At 38.6% G+C, this 22244-nt stretch overlaps 1 protein-coding gene across 2 annotated transcripts in view; it reads left to right on the forward strand.

Moving 5' to 3' along the window:
- KCTD8 (potassium channel tetramerization domain containing 8) overlaps window positions 1-22244 on the forward strand; it is a 267071-nt gene that overhangs the window by 186502 nt on the left and 58325 nt on the right. Inside the window, exon 2 of one of the 2 annotated variants that reach the window (XR_006263748.1) lies at window positions 3787-3953. The exons of the other annotated variant lie outside the window; for it this stretch is intronic. The gene's annotated coding sequence lies outside the window, so the exon portion shown is untranslated. The remainder of the gene's footprint in view (window positions 1-3786; window positions 3954-22244) is intronic. 2 annotated transcript variants of the gene reach the window in all.

Raw genomic sequence — 22244 nt, forward strand, 5'->3', positions numbered from 1 at the left:
ATCACACTATCAGAGACACAGGGAGCTTTTCTTGGGATGGCTTCAGTTTCTGCTAAGGAAGCGAGTGAGACTGCATTTGGATATTGTAAGCAAGTGCGCTGATGGATAGATGACTTTACTTCCTGTCTTGGTAGTAGATTCAATTTCTTATGACATTTGAAGGCCATTGATCAGGAATGCATTTTAAGGCATTGGTAATCTTAATGTCTGTGTGTCTTAGTTGTTCAGTTGTATCTGACTCATGGTGACCCCTTTGATTGTAGCCCACCAGGCTCCTCTGTCCATGGAATTCTCCAGGCAAGAATACTGGAATGGATAGCCATTTCCTTCTCCAGGGGATCTTCCTGACCCAGGGATTGAACCCGGGTCTCCTGCGTTGCAGGCAGATTCTTTATCATCAAAGCTGTCAGGGAAGCCCAGTAGTCTTGATGGGACTTTTCAGTATTTGTAAGCCATTTCCCCCAGACTGATCATTGCCTTTCTTTCTCATCCCTTTCCTTTTTCTTTCCTTCTAGTTTTACTACTCTTTTCTTTCTAATATCAGAGTAAAATAAAATATTTAATTGTATGTTAATCCATCTGTAGTCAGTAAGGATTGTTTGTTGTTGTTTATTTGCTAAGCTGCGTCCAACTGTTTTGCGACTTCATGGACTGTAACCCACCAGGCTCCTCTGTCCATGGAATTCTCCAGGCAAGAATGCTAGAGTGGGTTGCCATTTCCTTCTCCAGGGGATCTTCCCAACCCAGGGGTAGAACCCACCTCTCCTGCATTGGCAGGTCGATTCTTTCCTACTGAGCCCCTAGGGAAGTAAGGATACACAGTGTGTATACCTGGGCCCAAAAGGCTTGGTGCTACAGCAAACAAGAAGTAGCCACGTTTAGGGTCCAAACATCAGTGCGTTCACACAGAGGCAACTCCATTGATACTGATTTGAGGCCATGACAACACTGGCATTCCTTTATTCTCTTTGAAAGAATCTAGAGATACAAGCATGGTTCATGAATCTGTATTCTTTGAAAAATAAAACAACTTCAACTTCTCATCTACTTAGATTTTCAATGTATAAGCTCATGTTTGATATAGGGAAAGAAGCAGGTTTTCATGTTATTTGTTATGCCTAAAATGTGACAAAAAAGAGATTATCAAAATATGGACCTAAAGAAAAAGTACCAGGCTCTTTCTATTGCTGCAGTGGCAGAAGAAAGAGCGTGTCAGGGTGAAATTTAGAATTGTTACGGACAGAGTGAAAACAATTATACAAAATCTCCTACAGCTAGCAGCCTCCTGCCTAAAACCCATCTCTTGTTATGGTAATTGAATGAATTTCATTTTAACAGCTATTCTACTTTGCTCAAGTTTTCTTAGAAACTAAACTATAAGGAAGTCTTGCTTTGAAGTTTGAAAGACACCCTTGAGAATTTTGAATATTAATTTTTGAACAAGCTGTTACACTTTAAATTGAGAATAAAATACCAGACCATGGTTCATCATTCTACTTGTGTACAACCCTTATCTCACTTTCTTAAAATGTTTTAAAAACCCCAAAGGGGAAACTGTAATGATTATAGAAATCATTTTCTTGTAGAGCTTTATCAGTTGTTTTTATCTACCATAAGACATTGACAAAAACAATGACTCAAATAAAATTTAATGCACACTTTCTAGATGTTTTATCATTAAAAGCAAAATAAAATCACTCAGTAACATTAATGTAAAGAATGAATGCCTTTTTTACCCTAAGGCACAAGTGACTTGGGCTTCCCTGGTAGCTCAGCTGGTAAAGAATCCACCTGCAATGCAGGAGACCCCAGTTCGATCCCTGGGTTGGGATGAGCCCTTGGAGAAGGGATAGGCTACCCACTCCAGTATTCTTGGACTTCCCTGGTGGGTCAGATGGTAAAGAATCTGCCTGCAGTGCAGGAGACTTGGGTTCGATCCCTGGGTTGGGAAATTCCCCTGGAGGAAGGCATAGCCACCCACTCCAATATTTTTCCCTGGAGAATCCCCATGGACAGAAGAGCCTGGAGGGCTACAGTCCATGAGGTTGCAAAGAGTCGGACACAACCGAGCGACTAAGTGCAGCACGCCAGTGACTTCCTGTAAGATGCATTTGCCCTTAAGTAAGCAATGTCTTCATGTGATAAGTGTGAATTCTGTCTCTTAGATTTTTCAGAGATACTATTCTTGCAGTTATTCCCTCTCTCTTCTTTATCGTCAGTTATCCCTTCTCTTCTCTTCTAGATCATTGATAGATGATTGAATAGATGGATATTCTGACCTTATGGTGGTGATGGTGGTTTAGTTGCTATCATATCTGACTCTTGCAACCCTGTAAAATGTAGTCAGTCAGGCTTCTCTGTCCATGGGATTTCTCAGGGAAAAATACGGGAGTGGGTTACCATTTCCTTCTCCAGGGGATCTTCCTGACCCAGGGATCGAACCTGGGGGTCCTGCATCACTGGTGGTCTCCTGCATTGCAGGCAGATTCTTGACTGACTGAGCCACCAGGGAAGCCCTTTTCTTATATCCTTCTTGGAAGCAATGCTCCATTTGTTCTGCCTAAGAGAAAAATACTTTGAAATCTGTACTTGCTTGTCTTCCGTTCTTTCTTCTTCCACATCACTACACTGAAAGTCTCATCAAGAACTTGTCAAAGTCAAACCCAGTGGACACTGGTGCACAACTTATTCTTTCAGAAGCATTTGAAAGAACTGTTCACTTTTGTTTTATCTTTAAGTACTTTCTTCCCTTGGTTTCTAGGACACTGTACGCTCCCAGCCTTTCTATCTCAGTATAAGCCAGTCTCTGTTACTGGCTTATTTTCCAATGTCAAGATTTTTCCAAGTGCTCTAGGGCTCTAGAATTCAGTTCTGAGACCTCTGCTCTTTTCTATTTATACCAGTTTCTTTGGTGACCCCATCCATTCTCATGGTTTTAAATAACATCTGTACTCTCACGATGACTTAATTTTGAATTACAGAACCAAATTTGCAACTGAAACCTAGACTTATATGTTCAGCTTACTTACTGGCATTTTTCTGGATATCTCATAGACATTTCAAATTTAACATTTGATGCTGCTTTTCAACCCTCCTTCTTCTGCAGTATTCCCCGGTTACATGAAGACCACCATTAGTTCACCAGTTACTCAGGTCACAAATCCTAGCACCTTCCTTGAGTCCTCTGCCGTCTTCCTCTTCCATCTCCTATACAAACCAGTAGGAATTCTACTAGTTGTACCTTCAAATGAGAACCCAAATCTTTCCACTTCTAATCCTCAGCACCAAGAACCTGGTCTAAACGTGTGAACTCTTTCATGGTTTAATTCAGTAAGCTCTAACTGGCCTCTCTGCTTCCAGGCTTACTTCACTGAAGTCTGTCCATCACAATGCAGCAAAATGATCCTTTGTAAGACAAAATACATATCGAGTTCCTCACCTGCTCTTGACCTTCTGAGTCCTTGGCCTGTAGGTCATGCCCCATGTCTTCCAGCCTCTTCTGAGTAGCTCTCAAACTCATTTCCCCCACTCTTCCCCTTACTCACTTAGCTACTGCTACGCTGGTCTTTCTGTTTGAAAATTCTAAACATGATGACAGGAACCCCAAGACGTTTTGCTCTTGGGGGATCCTGAGCTGGAGTACCTTCCTTGCAGATGTTTTCATGGTTCAACTCTCACTTTGACCTTTGCTAAAATGACAGCACCTCAAAGGCATTCCCTGGCCGCCCTGTCTTGAGCATCGCCTTTCCTCACTCTTTCCCCTTAACTTGCTTTATTTTTTTGCAGGTGTCTGTGAATCCCTGACGTCGTGGTCTTTATGGCTTTGTTTAGGATTCTGTGGCTGTCTTCCTGCTTGGAAGGCGAGCGCGTGAAGGCAAACGTGCTTTCTGTCTTGCCCAAACCTCAACCCCTCGTGCCTGGAACACAGCAGGCGCTCAGGTCACACGTGCTGAGTAAGTTATTGTTATCACTTGCATGTTCCCCCGCTCTACAACCTCAAGATATTTTCTAATTTTACTCTACTTACTTTTCTACTAATTTCAATTGTTTAATAATTGCTTTTACATTTTAATGTAAGATATTTATTTTTCTTTTGATGATATCTCCATTTTTATGCAACCAGGTTAGCTTTTTCAGAGTTTCAGACACTAGTAATGCATTCCGTTTCTTTTTGGGCTGACTTCCTAACAACTGAATAACTTGTGGAAAGCTGAAGCATATATAGAAATTGAATCTTCCTGTCAAATTTATGCCTAAGATACGGTATTGAGCCTTCCTGTCAAATTTATACCTAAAATATGGAATTGAGCATATGATCAAATGTTAAGAATATTTGATTTAAAACATTTGGAATAAATATTTAAGAACTTTAGGTGGGGTAGGGGGGTGAGAGAAATCATGAAAAAATATACCTCAGAGAACAGACATAAGGAACAATTTGCCTTTAGATTTTTTTGCTCCTATTAAAATATTCTAGCTCCTATTAAAATATTCTAGCTCCTATTTTTTGCTCCTATTAAAATACACTAGCATACGTGTAAATCTATGGCTGATTCATATCAATGTATGACAAAAAAAAATAAATTAAAAAATAAATAAATACAAGCTTTCAATACAAAAAAAAAAAATTAAAAAAAAAATATTCTAGCATTAATGCCTCCAAACTTTTCACAAAAGTAATGGTAAAATTTAGGCAGCTCTTATGGAAAAAAAATGTTTAGAGAGAGAAGTGGGTATAGATGTGTGTTCAGTTTTTTTCTTTACTCTGAACTTGTTTTAGAAAGAACTATTTGACCAAACAATTATAAGAAACTGGAAGAGGTTACCAAGAAAAATACATTTCCATCTCAAGAGGTTTTGGGGAATAAAGTAGACTGTTACTTTTGGGGATGGCTTAGGTGCTTGAATGTAGGAGGATGAATTAAATAAATCTTAACAATTACTTCCTACTCTATAGAATCTCTATTTCTATAATGACATGGCCTTTTCTACTTGAAAAGGAACTAGAGGCTTTGTTTGGCAAAGTGTTAGTGTGACATGACTTTTTAAATTTTAATTTATTTTTAATTGGGGTATAGTTGACATACAGTATTATATTAGTTTCAGGTGTTCAACATAATGATATTTACATACAGTGTGACATGTTTACACTTGATTCATAATAGGGACCTGCTGATGATATTTGAGAGATACATAATTTCGAGGTGCAGAAAAGAAGCATGTAATTACCATCTCTCTACTCAAACTGCTACATATAGAAAATCATGTACTGCTACTCTGCAAATAAAACAAAAACAGAACAGATAATACTAAATCAAATACCATCCTTTTAAAATGTTACTTCCCTTCATTTTTGACTGTGCCGGGTCTTCATTGCTGCAGTGCATGAGCCTGCTCGCCGGGCGGCCTGTCCTGCGGAGCGCGGCCCCTGGGGTGTGGGCTTCAGTCCTTGGAGCACCCAGGCTCAGAAGCTGCAATTCCTGGGCTCTGGGGTTGTGTGGCCCACAGGCTTAGCTGCTCTGTGGCCTGTGGGACCTTCCTGGATCGGGGACCGGACCTGTGTCTAATGCACCGGCAAGCAGATTCTTTACCCCTGAGCCATCAGGAAAGCCCCAATACTATTCTTTTTAAAAAACAAACGCCAAAGTTCCTGGAGGCACTATTTTAAATACAGTACAGAGTCTTTAGCTAAAAATTTAAATGCTATTGGTATTTGGGAGTTTTGAAAGGCTGCTTTATCTTCCCCCAGAAGTTTTCTAACTCAGTTTATTAATTATGGAAACCACATATTTAGAAATATTATAAATATATTGGCTCCAAATGGTACAATAATAGTTAATACTGGTGAGTGCTATGTGTCAGGTCACTCACACCAGTTTTCCATTGCAGGTATCATTATTTTTACAATGTTACATATGAAGAAACTGAGATGCAAGGAGGTGAAGAACTTTTCCAAGCTTACACAGTTTGTAAGTTGTATCCACATACTGTAGCTAGAGAGAGCCACACTTTAGAACATGTGACTCATGTGTTAATTATCAAAGACCATCCATAATCATTTTAGGTTTAAGGCAGAGGAGCCAGTGTGAAAATTGAGGGAGGTATTATCCAGGGAAATGTTTTAAATATCCTCTTTGGGTTTCTAGGAGAGCGGTCTTATTCAGGTTACTTGAAGCTTGGGATATTTTGCGATAAAGACATATGGGACATTAAGGGAGTGAAATCAGCTTAGTTTGCAAATATATGGATAACCACACAACCAAAAATTATGGACCCTCACAGATACTCCAGCTGGGCTTCGGAAAGAGGAAACGTGGTTCGGTTTTGGATTTTACCTCTTCTCTGCCCAAATTCATGAATGTATGAAACCCTTCCCTAGTACTTTGCTTTAAAAAAGTCTTTATTGAGATAATTTACATATCATAAAATACCCCCATTTCAGGAATAAAATTTAATATATTTTTAGGTATATGGAAAGAACTAACCAACCATCAGCGCAATCTATGGTTAGAACATTTTGATCACTCCTGAAATAACCCCATACCTATTAGCACTCACTTCTTACCCTCCTCTCTCTCAGCACTGGTTAGCTACTAGTCTATTTTATCTCTCTATAGATTTGCCTGTTCTGGACATTTCATATCAGTGCATTTATACAATAAATGGTCGTTTATGAAGGTTCTTCTGCTTAGCGTAATGTTGTCAAGTTCCATCCATGTTGTAGCATGCATCAGTACTTCATTGCTTTTTATAGCAGAGTAACATTTCAGTGTATAAATGTACACATTTTGTTTATACATTGATTTTATGGACATTTAGGCTGTTTACACTTGGCAGCTGTGAGTAATGCTGCTATGAATGTTTATGTACATGTTTTTGGTCAACGTGTTTTCGTCTCAGTTGCATATTTACCTAGGAATGGAACTGTGGATCATATGGTGAATCTGTGTTTGGCAATTTAGTAAATGCCGAGCTGTTTTTCAAAGTGACTAGGAATGAATTCTCACTAGGGATGAATGACTGTTCCTCTTCTTGTGCAACCTTGTTAACACATATTATAGTCTGACTTTTGACTAAAGCTATCTTAGTGGATGTGAAGTGGTATTTCATTGTCATTTTAATTTGCATTTTACATTTCCTTGTTGGCTTACTAGTTAAGAATCCACCTGCCAATGCAGGAGACGTGGATTTGACTCCCAGGTCAGGAAGATCCCGTGGAAAAGAAAATGTCAACCCACTCCAGTATTCTTGCCTGGAGGATCCCCTAGACAGAGGAGCCTGGTGGGCTACAGTACTTGGGGTTACAAAAGAGTTAAACATGACTTAGTGACTAACCAATAATGACTAATGATGTTGAGCATCTTTTCCATGTGCTTATTGATCATTTGTTTTGCAGAAATTGTCTATTCAGATCCTTCACTCATTTTTAATTGGGTTCCTTGCCTTTTTACTATAGAAATCATTATATACTGGATACAAGTGCCTTTCAGACACAAGATTTGCAAATATTTGTTTCCCATTCTGCAACCGTGCTCTGCTCCCCACGTGACAGCATATCCTTTTTCATCTACTGCTCTAGCTGACCCCTCCTAAGACTCTCCTCCTTCTATCTGTTGGTTTCTGCTTGCTCCAGATTAATAACCTTTTTTTGGTTCATGTCTCTTGGCTCCCTCTGTCTCATAGTCACTGCTTGCTTGTCTTTTTCTGCATGTTCTCGATTTCTGATTTTAGTCTCTTGGTCTCAAATTTACAAATCCCTTGAAAGAGTTTCTAAGATTGGCTGTCTGTGATCTAGGGGCCCTTTCTGGTTCAGTCCCCTGTCCCTGAGGTGATTGTTGGCTCATGTGAATGAACTGGCCTGGCAGGGTTCCTTGAGCAAAAGCTGGGGTAGGTGGTTTTCTTGAGGAACGGTCCTGTGCTGTGTAGACTCCTAATGCGTCCCTGAATGCACCACAGTGATGGGTGATAGAGGCAGATGCCAGACTTCACTACGTCATTTCATCAAGTGGACAGAGAATTACCAAGTTTATGCCTTGTCTGCTTCTAGTGTCAGAACTCAAACTGAGAAATTTACGTCTAAATCACCTAAGGTAGTGGTCTTTGCTTGATTCTGTCAGGTTGTGTTAATAATTCCAGGCTTGTTTGCATTAATAGTTAGCATGTAGTGTTGTTCAGTCACCCAGTCCGACTCTTCACGACCCCGTGGACTGCAGGACGCCAGGCCTCCCTGTCCCTCACGGTCTCCCGGAGTTTACCCAAGTTCATGTCCACTGCATCAGTGATGCCATCCAGCCATCTCATCTTCTGTGGCCCTCGACTCCTGCCTTCAGTCTTTCCTAGCATCATGGTCTTTTCCAATGAGTCGGCTCTTTGCATCAGGTGGCCAATGTATTGAAGCTTCAGTATCAGTCCTTCCAATTGCTTTAGTATAGATGATGTATACTGTGATACAGATGATGTACAATGATAATATGTCTATAAGTAAGGAGATTTCATACATGTATACACATATGAAGTATATTTATATACATATATATATATCTGAATTTAGTAAATCTTCATTGTTTTAAGTTCCAGTTCAAATCTTTTTATATCAAATAGTCCAAATAGTCCCTTAAACTTAAAATCTTTAAATGAATCAAAGAGATATCATAGCATTAATATATTTGTATCCCTGAATCATAAATTACCTTTCTTTTAAAGATTCGATTTAGTTGAGGGCAAAGATTTTTAACTCATTTTTGTTAATAAGATAATCCCCTTCCCCTTCTTAAAACAGCACTTTGTATCCAATAGGCAACTCAAAGGTTATTACATTTAACTAAAAGAAGTAGTGAACTACAAGGAATTTAGGAAGGCACAATTTAGGAAGGTATCTTTCTTCCTATTGAAGGTGAGTTTACCCATGGCTATCAATAGCCTATCTAGTTACTTGGATCTTTAAAAACTAGGTATTCAGGTCAATGGGTCAAAACGTTTATACCTTGATAGTGGAATCCTTTTCCTTTATGTAAAGGTAAAGAGGAAAAGTATAGGCCTGTCCGGTACAACTGTCTTTTAGAACCTGGATTATGGTCGCCTTGCATCCTCATCCGTCTACTCTCTGAGCACACAGCTGCTGCTACTGGTGACGGCAGCGTGCCTAGCAGGGAGAAGTAGCCCAGAAGGGTCCAGGGAATTGAAGACATCTAACTAGAAGTGGCTGCAGCTGAAAGTGTGGCCTATATTAATATTCTAGTCTCAGTAGGGACATTGGAAGAAATAATTAGAAAGGAAAATATTGCCATTGTGTCAGCATTGGGAAAATATTTTTCCTCTGTGTATTTCAATTAGCTATTCAATTAAATATGCATGGCCTTGTGACAGTGCTCTGGGGAAAGCCCCAGCCCCAGGCTAGGCCTCCAGGCCTTGAGAGAACATTTCAGTGTTTAAATAAGACCCCAAAAAGACCTTCATTAATATTTTTGGTATATCCAAAGTAGCTTTTTAAATCATATAAAATTTTTTAAATCTTTTAAAATTTCCATAGGTTTTAATCTTCCCTATTGTTGATCAAAAGAAATTTCTGGGTCACATTTTAAATTTACATTTTAACTTTCTATTGATATCAAGTACAGAAAAGTTTGTGGATTTTCACAAACTGCACCATGGTATAGCCATCACCCAGACTAAGTAAGAAACATTAACACACCCAGACACACCTCTTTGTATCCCACATAGACTCTGTGCTGCCTCCAGGCATAGTAGCCACTATTTACATTTCTATTAATTTTTAAATTGTATGTAAATTGGATTGGGCAGCATTTACTTTTATGTATTGAGCCTCTTTATCAATATTGTTTGTGACATTTTCCATATTATTTCATGTATTTATAAGTGGTTTACTCTCATCACTACATAGTATCCCCCTGTGTGAATATATTACAAACAGTACAAGGATGATTAAGAATACAAACTGCTCACCATGACAGTTAAGATGGTGTTTTTTTCTCTCTCTCTCTTTTTTTTTTATTAGTTGGAGGCTAATTACTTCACAACATTTCAGTGGGTTTTGTCATACATTGATATGAATCAGCCATAGATTTATCTCTCTCTTTTTTTTAATTTTTTTTATTTTTATTAGTTGGAGGCTAATTACTTCACAACATTTCAGTGGGTTTTGTCATACATTGACATGAATCAGCCATAGATTTACACGTATTCCCCATCCCGATCCCCCCTCCCACCTCCCTCTCCACCCGATCCCTCTGGGTCTTCCCAGTGCACCAGGCCCGAGCACTTGTCTCATGCATCCCACCTGGGCTGGAGATCTGTTTCACCATAGATAATATACATGCTGTTCTTTCGAAACATCCCAACCTCACCTTCTCCCACAGAGTCCAAAAGTCTGTTCTGTATTTCTGTGTCTCTTTTTCTGTTTTGCATATAGGGTTATCATTACCATCTTTCTAAATTCCATATATATGTGTTAGTATACTGTAATGGTCTTTATCTTTCTGGCTTACTTCACTCTGTATAATGGGCTCCAGTTTCATCCATCTCATTAGAACTGATTCAAATGAATTCTTTTTAATGGCTGAGTAATATTCCATGGTGTATATGTACCACAGCTTCCTTATCCATTCATCTGCTGATGGGCATCTAGGTTGCTTCCATGTCCTGGCTATTATAAACAGTGCTGCGGTGAACATTGGGGTGCACGTGTCTCTTTCAGATCTGGTTTCCTCGGTGTGTATGCCCAGAAGTGGGATTGCTGGGTCACATGGCAGTTCTATTTCCAGTTTTTTAAAGAATCTCCACACTGTTCTCCATAGTGGCTGTACTAGTTTGCATTCCCACCAACAGTGTAAGATGGTTCCCTTTTCTCCACAAGGATGGTGTTTTATTTTTGTGTCTGGGCTGTAGGACATATATATGGTGGTGGTTTAGTTGCTAAGTCGTGTCTGACTCTTGCGACCCCATGGTCTGTAGCCAGGCTCCTCTGTCCATGGGATTCTCCAGGCAAGAATACTGGAGTGGGTTGCCATTTCCTTCTCCATGGATCTTCCCAACACGGGAATCGAACCCAGGTCTTCTGCATTGCAGGCAGATGATCTACCAACTGAGCTATGATATATACACTCAATGGACACAGTGAAGGGCAGGGAAGCCTGGTGTGCTGCAGTCCATGGGTCGCCATGAGTAAGATACCACTTTGCAACTGAACAGCAATATATATACGTATTCACTGCACTTACAGAGGTTTCAAGTTTCATGTCCTCAACATGAAAATTATTTCTGGCATGGTGAAACCTCTAGGACACTGGCAAAAATTAGTACAAAATTGCTTAGGAGGGACTCCCCCCCAAATTATAAAATATTCCTACATAGAGGTAATAAGCACACATAAATAAGAGCTCAAAATAATTTTGTCTCTAACCATGACAGAGTAAATGGGACCAGATTTCCCCTCCCACCATAACAGCTACAAAACTGGACAAGATAATTTAACAAAACTGTCTCCAGACATTGGACTATAGGCAGGGAGGCTGAGATTCTTGAGAGAGATGTGAAGCAAACTTCGTATTTACTCAGGATCTCTGTATGGGAGTACTTTCTTCACCACAATGAAGAGAAGAAGCATGCAAGTTGAGAGGTAACTTGTGGAACTGAGAGGTGATGGGCCAGAATTTAAGGCTGCTAAATTGTTTGAAATTTTCAGAAGAGAATTGGAGAAGAGAAGCTTTGTCTTGGGAGGAACTGCTCTGTGATAATGTAGGGGGTGGGATGGGATTGGAGGTGGGAGGAGGTTCAAGAGAGAGGAGACATACCTAAACCTGTGACTGATTCATGTTGATATGTGACAGAAACAAACAGAATATTGTAATGCAATCATCTTCCAATTAAAAATAAATAAATATATTAGGGAAGAAAAGGCATCTGTGTTGGTGTTCACCACAGACCCTTGGCCTCAGGCTGGGCTGTGCAGCTGCTGGGTAAGTCTCTAATACATCTAGCAAGGACTAGGTGCTACAGTCTGGGACTGGATGCAGGCATCAGAGCTCAAACAGAACAAGGAGTCATTGGCATCTGGATTCTAAGACCATGTTTTCCTATCAGGACCTTGAATTTGATTTTTCTCTTAAGACCATTACTTCTTTTGAAAATTGCTGGATAAGACTGGAATTAGAAACAGTTTTATATTTGCAAGCCTTGGGCTGGAAATATTTCCTCTAGATTCTGATTAATAATGGAATGACTTATTATTTAGTTCATCTGTCTCTCTCTAAGCTGTAGCATTTACAGCTAAAAGAAACAGTATCTTCACAATTCTGCATGGAGATCTTCTTAGCCAATCCACAAATTCTTAGATATGTTTTTATGTTAATGTAGGTGATAATGTTGCCACATTTCCCACTACTGCATAACAGTCTATCTTCTTTACTCCATGCAGTAAAATTTCTTCACTGTCCTTCCACTATTCCCTGTTTCTTCAAAGCCCTTCTAGCTTCTGCTCATCACCAATAGCTCATATTTTAGGGTTTTACTGTGGCCTCACCCCACGTGCAGAATTCTGTTTTGACTACTTTTTGCTACCTAACAAAAGCTATGAAAACAAAAATAATTCACTTTTTTAATCTCATGAATTTCTGGTTTGACCAAGTAGTTATTTCATTGGTCTCATTTGGTGTCAGTAATGTGGCTGAAATCAGAGGGCTGTCGAGCTAAAGGAGCCAAGATGACTTCACTCACATGTTTGGAGAATTAGAAAACTGACAAAGAAATGGTGCTGTCTCTGTGGGCTCACTACGAGGGTAGCTTTTGTTTTTCATAACATTTAGATTTCAAGAGTAAAAAAGGTATAAGATAGAAGCTGTGAGCCCTCTTAAATGCTGGGTCTAGAACTGGCATGACATCACTCTCAGCATGTTCTACTGGGTTCCGTTTGGCAGAACCAGCCTGCATTTAAGGAGGAGGACATAAATGTCACTTAAATAGGGTAGTGTCTATGATTTATGGTCGCTTTTAATTCATGCGAGGCTCTTTCAAAATCACAATTTATTAAAACTGAAGAATGAACAAATTAAAAATATGAATACCTTATGTCTACTATTAAATTGAATTTATAACAACAACAACAAAAAAACTTTTCCATAAGTAAAACCCCAATCTAGATGATTTCATTGGTTAATTTTATGAAACAAGAAATAAAAAGATCAACAAAACCAAAACTTATTCTTTGAAAAAACTATAAAGAACTATTAAACTTCTAGTGAGATTGAACTAGAATGAAAGTCATTAATTTTCAAATATGAGAATATTAAAAATAACTAAAGCAAAAAAACCCACTTTATTATGCAGAACTTTATTCTACTGTTTATGGAACTTTGAATCTGATTCAAGAAAATGTTAAAATGTCTGAAGCAATTTTTATTCACTAAATGAACAGTGTCAGTACATTATAGGCTACCATCAAATAGAGAAATAGACATTAGGCTGAGGAGGTTTTAAAGATTAGCTTATAGCAAGCTTTCAGCTGTTACTCCCTGTAATATGCAAGGTATTCCAAAGCCAGGGAAATTATCTCTTTCAATTTGTGAGACTGCTACATAACTCAAAACACTTTGTAAGTATCTTTCTATGAAAAGAAAGTCATAATTCATGTCACATGTGTGGTTGTAGGTGTAAAAATATTAAATAAAATATTGAAAGCATCAGTCCAGGAGTATACTTTAAAAAAATACATTGGGACAAGATAGAATTTTTTATTTCAGTAAAGCAAGAGTGGTTAATATTAGAAAAATCTGTTACTGAAATTTTCCACAACACACCAGAGGGGAAATAACCTCTCAGCACATACCAAAAAAAGCATTTGAAAAGTTTTACAGTTCGTCATGATTTTAAAGAAAAAAATCTTGGTAAGTTTGGAATAGAAAAGAATGTTTTTAACTCCACACATGTTGTCATCTAAAATCTATAGTATATATTATTTTTAATGGAGAAATGTTAGATTATATTGTAAAAGAGGAATGAAATAAAAGAGGCTATTATCACAAAAATCTCTATTTTTCATAAACCAGCAGTAAATAATTAGAAATCTTAACTTTAAAATATATTATTACAGTAACAACCAAAATAAGGTGCTCAAGAATAAATCTAACAAAAGTTATATGGAACTTTTATGGAAATCTCAAAAAAGACATAAAGAAGACACAAATAGATTCAGAGATTTGCCATGCTCATGTTTGTAAAGATGCAATAAAATTAAGATGTTAGTTCTTCCTTAAGAATTAATCCATATATTCATATTATTCCCAATCCATCTTGTTGGTCTTTCTTCATTTTTTAATCTGCATTTGTTGAACTGATCCTAGAATTTTTATGAAAGGCTGAAGGAATGAAAATACTCAAATCATGGTTAGTATTTTGATGAATGTGAGAGAAAACTGACCCTACTAGATGGTAAGATTACTAAAAAGATATGGCAGTTAAAATATTTGATATTTGTTAAGGCATAAATTTCTCAGTGTGAATGAATAAAGAGCCTCCAAATCACTTTACACGTAGGAGAAATAGTAGTTGTTGCCGGTGACACCACAAGTCAGCAGGGCAGAGGGTGGATTATTAAATGATGCCAGTAAATTTGGTTATCATCTGGGAAAAAAGATCTATAAAGAAGAAACCATGAAGAAGTATCTGTATAGCATTGAAATAAGAAATAATTTCTTGAGTGAACATTTAAGAAGACAACAATGAAGATAATGACATGGGATAAATTCACAAATTTTTTTAACCTAAAATAACATAAGAAAATGAAAAGCCAAGCTTTTGAATTTCAGAAAATGTTTGTAGCTTATATAATTTGAAAGCATTTACTTTTCAGAATACTTGAAGAACCTCTAAAAATCAATTTTAGAAAGCACAACTAAATAATATTGAGGCAATAAACCAAGGGTATATCCAGGCAGTTCATAAAAGAGGAAATCTGAGTAGTAATAAATATATAATATGATCATCAATTTTACTTAATAGTTTTATGGGTAAATAACATAGATTTTGGAATCAAATTACCTGAGTTCAAATTCTGATTTTATCACTGAGTAGCGTGAAATTAAAAGACACTTACTCCTTGGAAGGAAAGTTATGATCAACCTAGACAGCATATTAAAAAGCAGAGACATTACTTTGTCAACAAAGGTCCGTCTGGTCAAGGCTATGGTTTTTCCAGCGGTCATGTATGGATGTGAGAGTTGGACTATAAAGAAAGCTGAGCACAGAAGAATTGGTGCTTTTGAACTGTGGTGTTGGAGAAGACTCTTGAGAGTCCCTTGGACTGCAAGGAGATCCAACCAGTCCATCCTGAAGGAGATCAGTCCTGAGTGTTCATTGGAAGGACTGATGCTGAAGGTGAAACTCCAATACTTTGGCCATCTGATGCAAAGACCTGACTCACTGGAAAAGACCCTGATGCTGGGAAAGATTGAGGGCAGGAGGAAAAGGGGACAACAGAGGATGAGATGGCTGGATGGCATCGCTGACTCAATGGGCATGAGTTTGAGTAAACTCCGGGAGTTGGTGATGGACAGGGAGGCCTGGCGTGCTGCGGTTCATGGGGTCGCAGAGAGTCGGACACGACGGAGCGCCTGAACTGAACTGGACTGAACGGTGTCGCAGGGCGCAGTGGTAAAGAATCCGCCTGCCAGTGCAGGAAGTGCCGGAAACGCGGGTTTGAGCCCTGCAGTGGGAAGATCCTTTGGAGTAGGAAGTGACAACCCACTCCAGTATCCTCGCCTGGAAAGTTCCACGGGCAGAGGAGCCGGGAGGACTGCAGTCTGTGAGATCCCCGAGCGCTGGACACGACGGAGCACAGCGCGTGAGCCGAGTTACTGGGAAGTTACTTCAGCTTCTGAGCCTCCGGTGCCTCAGTTCTGTAATGGGAAAGAAAGTAGGCTTTGCTCATGTGATTCTGTTAGGACACTTTAAACATTTAGTTCAGCCTAAGCATGAGCATTTCATAAGTCTAAGCGATTTCTATTAAAGCAAGAGAATTTCTTTTAACACTCATCAAATAGGTAAAAGTTATTACATCAGACAACAACCTGTTTGACAAGATATAGGGAAACAGAAGCTATTTCTGGTAAGAGCATAACAGTCTGATATGAAAAGCAGTTTTTGAAGATATGCATATTCTTAGTACTCCTCATTTCCACTTCAAAGAGTCTAAGAAAAACTCCACACTGTTTCCTAGAGTTTAAAAAAAAAGTACAAATTGTCAACCAATGGAGAATGATGAATAATCTGTAGCCACACCAAAATATTATAGAGCAATGAAAATGAACTAACGCAAATCTACCTAGTTAAATTTCTAAAGAAAATTCTTAGTAAAAAAAAAAAAAAAACTGACCACAAAGGATTATGTGCTTAAATGATACCCTTTGTGTAACTTAAGAAAACAGGTTAGTTTACATCATTTTTCTGTAATATGCATTGAGAGAGAAAGGAGGCAGAAGAAAGGGAATAGGAGGAGGAGGGGAGAGGAGAATTTGGAAAGACAGAATGAGACAAAATATTAATATTTCTGTCATTTCTGTGCTGTTTATACAGGTACTTTGCATTTGTGCATAGATCAGAGAGTTGGCACAACTGTAACCTGTGGGTCAAATCCTGCCTGTCACCTGTTGATGTAAATAAAATTTTATTGGAATACAACTGTGCTCACTTGATATATCAACTATAGCTGCTTTTGCATTTTATTCATTGTGACAGAGATCGTATAGCCTACAAATTTGAAAATATTTCTCATAAGACCCTTTACAGAAAAAAAACCTGACCCTTGGTATAGAGCACAATTTGTAGTTTTCTCATGTAAAGTATTTTATACTTTAAAAATTATTCATTAGAATGTAAATAGTGACTGGTAAAGGGAACTGATTTTTCGAGTGGTTTTATGCAAAGTCTTGTTGCATGTGGCTTGTTAACTTTTAATCATTTTCAAAGGTGACAGTCAAAAAAGCCTAAGTTTAGTCATAAAAAAATGTCTTGAACCTATATTTTTTGTTCATAAGAATCAAGGAGGATACAGGCTTTTTGCATTATAATTCATGTCTCAAGTTAAGTATAATGAAAGTCCTACTTTTCTCTCTGAAGCTCTTAATCCCCAGAATTGTCAAATCTCCTTCACCTAGTCTTCCCATCCTTCTGCAGCCCAGTATTTGGGAGGCAGAAAAACGTTTCCATAAAGATAATATTTATTTAGCTGAGACCTGAATGTTAAGTGAAGGGACCCTAAGTGTGATGGCCCAAACACAACAGAATTTTTTGTTTGTTTACAAAACTTCAGGGGCAGGTGCTCCAGAAACTTGGAGAGACTTCTCGAGGACCTCGTTTTTCAGGGGCCCAGGCTGATGGCAGCTTGGTTATCATCTATGCAGGGACTTAATGCCACTCTCTGCGTCATTATCACAAAGTGCATTGAAGGACATTCTTTGAGGTTCTGGAAAACAGGGCTAGATTAAGGCATGCATTAAATCTGATCCCATTTCACTGGAGATAACTTGGTCATATGGCCACATCTAACTTCAAGTCCATTTTAGAACTGCGTTCTGCTGGGAATACATATGCACAGCTATTTGAGAGAAAGGTAACACACCACAGGTGAAGGGAAGACATTACTTAGGCAAGAAAGTGTCGTGTGTTCAAAGGCTGGAAAGAAGAGTGTATAAGCCAGTAGGTTTTCCTTTATCTTAGGAAGGCAGAGGTGAATAATATTATTCAAGGTGGAGAGTAGGAAGGTGGGTGGGGCGTAGGAGGCATATGACCTAGAGAAGGAGTCAAACCCTCTGTCGTGGGAGTTGCTGGAGAAACATAGGATGCCTGATTCAAACTGAATTTCGTACAAGTAATGACTGAAGGTATGTCCTATGCAATAATTTATTTTGATAAATCCAGTAATATTACATAACATGAAATTCTTTCATGCCATGCTAAAAAGTCTGCATTCATTCTGATGGGTAATGATGCGTCTTTAAAGGTTTTGAGTAGAGAATATTAAAGTTATGGTCATTTGAACATTAATTAAAGACACAATAACAGCATAAAGGAATATAGATTTGAAGAGGATAACTCCAGAGGCAGGGTGAAAAAACAGTAGAGAACTATGTGTCTCTTCAAGATCCTGATTTCAATTCTTTTGGATATAGGGGATTGTCAGATCATATTAATAGTTCTATTTTTAGTTTTTTGAGGAACCCTTAGGTGGCGCTAGTGGTGAAGAATCTGCTCTACAACGCAGGAGACTCAGAGACACAGCTTCAATCCATGTTTGGGGAAGATCCCTTGGAGGAGGAAATGGCAACCCACTCCAGTCTCCTTGCTTGAAAAATCCCATTGACAGAGGCGCCTGGTGGGCTGCAGTCCGTGGGGTCACAGAGTCAGACTCAGCTGGGCAACTGAGCACTTACATGTGCACGCGCGCACACGCACACACGCACGCGCGCACACGCACGCACACGTACGCACACATGCACATGCACACACACGCGCACACACGCGCACACACACACATCCATTGCAGTTTTATTCGCAATAGCCAATTCATGGAAACAGTCTAAACGTCCACGGATGGGGGAATGATAAAGGAAATGTGGTGTATACATGCAGTAGAAGAGTATTCCACCTTCTAAAATAAATAAATTCTGTAATATGTGACAAGGTGGGTGAACCTGGAGGACAGTGTGGTATGTGAAGTAAGCCAGGCACGCACGCCTATGATTCCACTTACCTGAGATATCTAAAGTAGTCAGACTCATGGAAACAGAAGGTAAAGTGATGGCTGCCTGGTGTTGGAGGCAGAGTGAAATGGGGTGTTGCTGTGGAACTGGTATAAAGTTTTAGTTATGCAAGATAAGTAATTTCCAGAGGTTTTCTGTACAACATTATGCATATAGTTACCAGTATTCTACTGCACACGGAAGATTTCGTTAGAAGGGTAGATCTCTTATTAAGTGTTCTTACCACAGTAAAGTAAAATGAAAAAAAAATTGTAATGGCCCAGTAAAGAGATTTTAGGGAATTAAAAGAGAATAGTAGTGACTGAAACATTATTGATAGTAAAGCGGAAAATGGGAAATAATTAGAAATTTTAACTAATTCACTTAATTAATGAATGATTGGATGATGAATGAATAGTTGGATGATGGGAGCATGGATCACTAAAAATGTATCTAAGATGATTTTTCCCCATTTATAACCATTGAATAAAGATGGTGGGGCACTTTTTTTTTTTTTTGATTTACGGACATCAGAGCAAGAAGATGTAGCTACGATCAAAGTGGAATCGCAAAGAGTAGGAAAACCAGGAGCAGTAGAGAGCAAGGAGGTCAAATATGTGCTCAGAGGCCCAGGAGAGTCTGATAAGGGCTATGGAATTGCCACCGGATGTGGCAGCAGTCTTCGTGTTGATTTTTGCAAGGGTATTTACAGGGGATGGCGTGGGGTGAACCTCGGAGGGTGACATAGATGACTGAGAGTGACTGAGATGTAAGGAATTAAGTTTGGAAGATGGAAAGGCTCCTTCAAGAAGATAAAATGGGGAAGCAGAAACAGGAAAGAAGGTTAGAAAGTGGACCCAAACCAGAGGAGAGGTTTTGATTTTCTAGTAGGAGAAACTTAAGCCTGCTTCTTTTGAAAGAAGGATGTTTCTAGATTAAAGATCTCAGGGAAATTAGGTATGATCAATAGAGCATGTTCCTTGAAGAAATGGAAAACAATGGGTTAAAAATTATAGGTGGGTTGACTAATTTGAAGCAAAGCTTGCCTGGTGGCACAGACTGTAAAGAATCTGCGTGCAATGCAGGAGACCCAGGCTCAGTTCCTGGGCTGGGAAGATTCCCTGGAAAAGGAAATGGCAACCCAGTCCAGTATTCTTGCCTGGAAAATCCCATGATAAAAGGAGCCTGGCAGGCTACAGTCCATAGGGTCACAAGAGTCGGACACGATGTAGTGACTACATACTGAAAGATGAGGGAAGATTAGGATAAAAACTAGATGAGTTTGTTTGGAGACTTGTTCATACTCAATGACTTCAAATTCTATTTTAAGTAGAGACACAGTCATTTGCCAGAAATGAACATCTTTGAAGTTGTCTTATTTGGGGATCATTATAAAGGTTTGGATTGATTTCTGTGTAGTTTGGACTAGCGGAATGATAGGATAGATTAGAAGCGTTTCCCATGTGACAGAAATCAGTACATTGTCTAAATGTGTTTATATATTGGATCTGTTATAACTCCTACTCATCAATTTTGGGAAATAATCATATTTGTCTGCCTAGTACTGGCCCCAGCAAGAAAATATGGTATTTGCTCATTCTAGTGTTTACTGTCTTTTCTCATTATTAAAAAAAAATTATGAAAAACTAAAATATTAGAAGATATGTAAGAGGTGCTGGGAGGTTTATACATGCTGTATATAATTTTCTGAATTCTTAAATTATTTCAAGCATTTTCTGATCTATCTGAAGGCAATTTAGTTTTAGAAAACTAATTACAGAATGTTTCATCAGTCAGCTGATTTCTTTGCAATCATTCTTCTACTTGATTTATTGCTTGATAAGAAAAAAATACTAATTAAATTGACTTTGGTGCTGGCATACGGTTATTGGAATATTGGCATTTTAACACCAGTTAGACTACACTCTTAATCTCATTTTCCTGATAGTCTACATCACTTTATTGAGTTTTGAGAATAATCTTATCTTTTTTTCTACTGCTATCTTAAAATTAGTTTTTTTTTTCTTCCGAAGAAAATTAAAGAAAAAACTCACATACCTGCTATTAAAGCCGTAAGACTTACAAAACCTACGTGAGCGTTAACCAGACCCGAGGTGTCTTGTTAACTAAGCGTAGAAATTTGTTATTTTTTTTCAGTCGTATTTTTTTTTTTTATTGCTGTCATTCAATTGCTAAGTTTGCCCAACTCTTTGTGACCCAATGAGCTATGGCACGCCAGGCTTCCCTGCCCATCACCATCTCCCAGAGTTTGCTCAAACCCATGTCTGTTGAGTCAATGATGTCACACCACCATTTCATCCTCTGTTGCCCCCTTCTCCTCTTGCCCTCAATCTTTCCCAGCACCAGGACTTTTTCCAATGAGTCGACTCTTCTTCACACCAGGCGGCCAAAGTATTGGAGCTTCAGCTTCAGTATTATTTTCTGAGGTTTCCAAACACGAACAGATACATAGATTTGATAGTTGGCTGCCAATTTTAGCTTCTTTCGAGTATTATTTTGAGTATGATATATCCTATGTTTTCAGTCTTAGTACAGTGATATTAATGCCTTTATATATTATAAAACATTCTGAGGGCTATTAGACTTATTTCCAGTCTCCCTATTCCCTTGCCTTCCCCAGAAAACCATCTGGCTCCGATATTCCCTATTCTCATTATCCTCCTTTTTGGAATGTCTTTTAGAATTTTGATATCATAAATTCAAAAGTTTGCAGTCTTTTTTTTTTGCTACTTTATGGAATTGCTAGAGGTAAGAGGAACAGGTTGGATATGTTTATTTTATTGTAAGAAAAAGTGCATGCTAAAAACGAGTTTTCTATAATCGAATGTCAGAATCACACAAAGAGGATGAAAAACCAATCTCTATATATATATCTTTGTGTTTGAATATGGAAAGGAAGCCTAAAGAAAATGAGGAAAGTTTAGTACGGAGAACAGAAGTGTTGATAGTAGAATGTGGTCATTTTGCCTAAATTAATGTCTCCTGGTAATAGGGCTGTCAGATTTAGCAAATAAAAATACAGTTATGTGCTCAGTCATAATCCTACTCATTGCAAACCTATGGACTGGAGCTTTCCAGGCTCCTCCGTCCATGGGATTTTTTAGGCAAGAACACTGGAGTGGGTTGCCATTTCCTCCTCCAGGGGATCTTCCCAACCCTCGTCTCCTGAATTGGCAGGTGGCTTAGCAGTAACGAATCTGCCTGCAATATGGGAGACCCGGGTTTGATCCCAGGTTGGGATGATCCCCTGGAGAAGGGAATGACAACCCACTCCAGTATTCTTGCCTAGAGAATTCCATGGACAGAGGAGCCTGTTGAGCTACACTCTACTCCATGGGATCACAAAGAGTTGGACATAACTTAGGGACTAAACAACAACAACGTGGGGAGCCTATATATATATAATTTCAATTAAGTCCATATAATCCATAATTAAGTGCATCAGTTAAGTCCATGTAATCGTTCTCTCTCTAA

Source organism: Cervus canadensis, chromosome 19, assembly GCF_019320065.1.
Source record: "Cervus canadensis isolate Bull #8, Minnesota chromosome 19, ASM1932006v1, whole genome shotgun sequence".
In the NCBI taxonomy this organism is placed as follows: domain Eukaryota; kingdom Metazoa; phylum Chordata; class Mammalia; order Artiodactyla; family Cervidae; genus Cervus; species Cervus canadensis.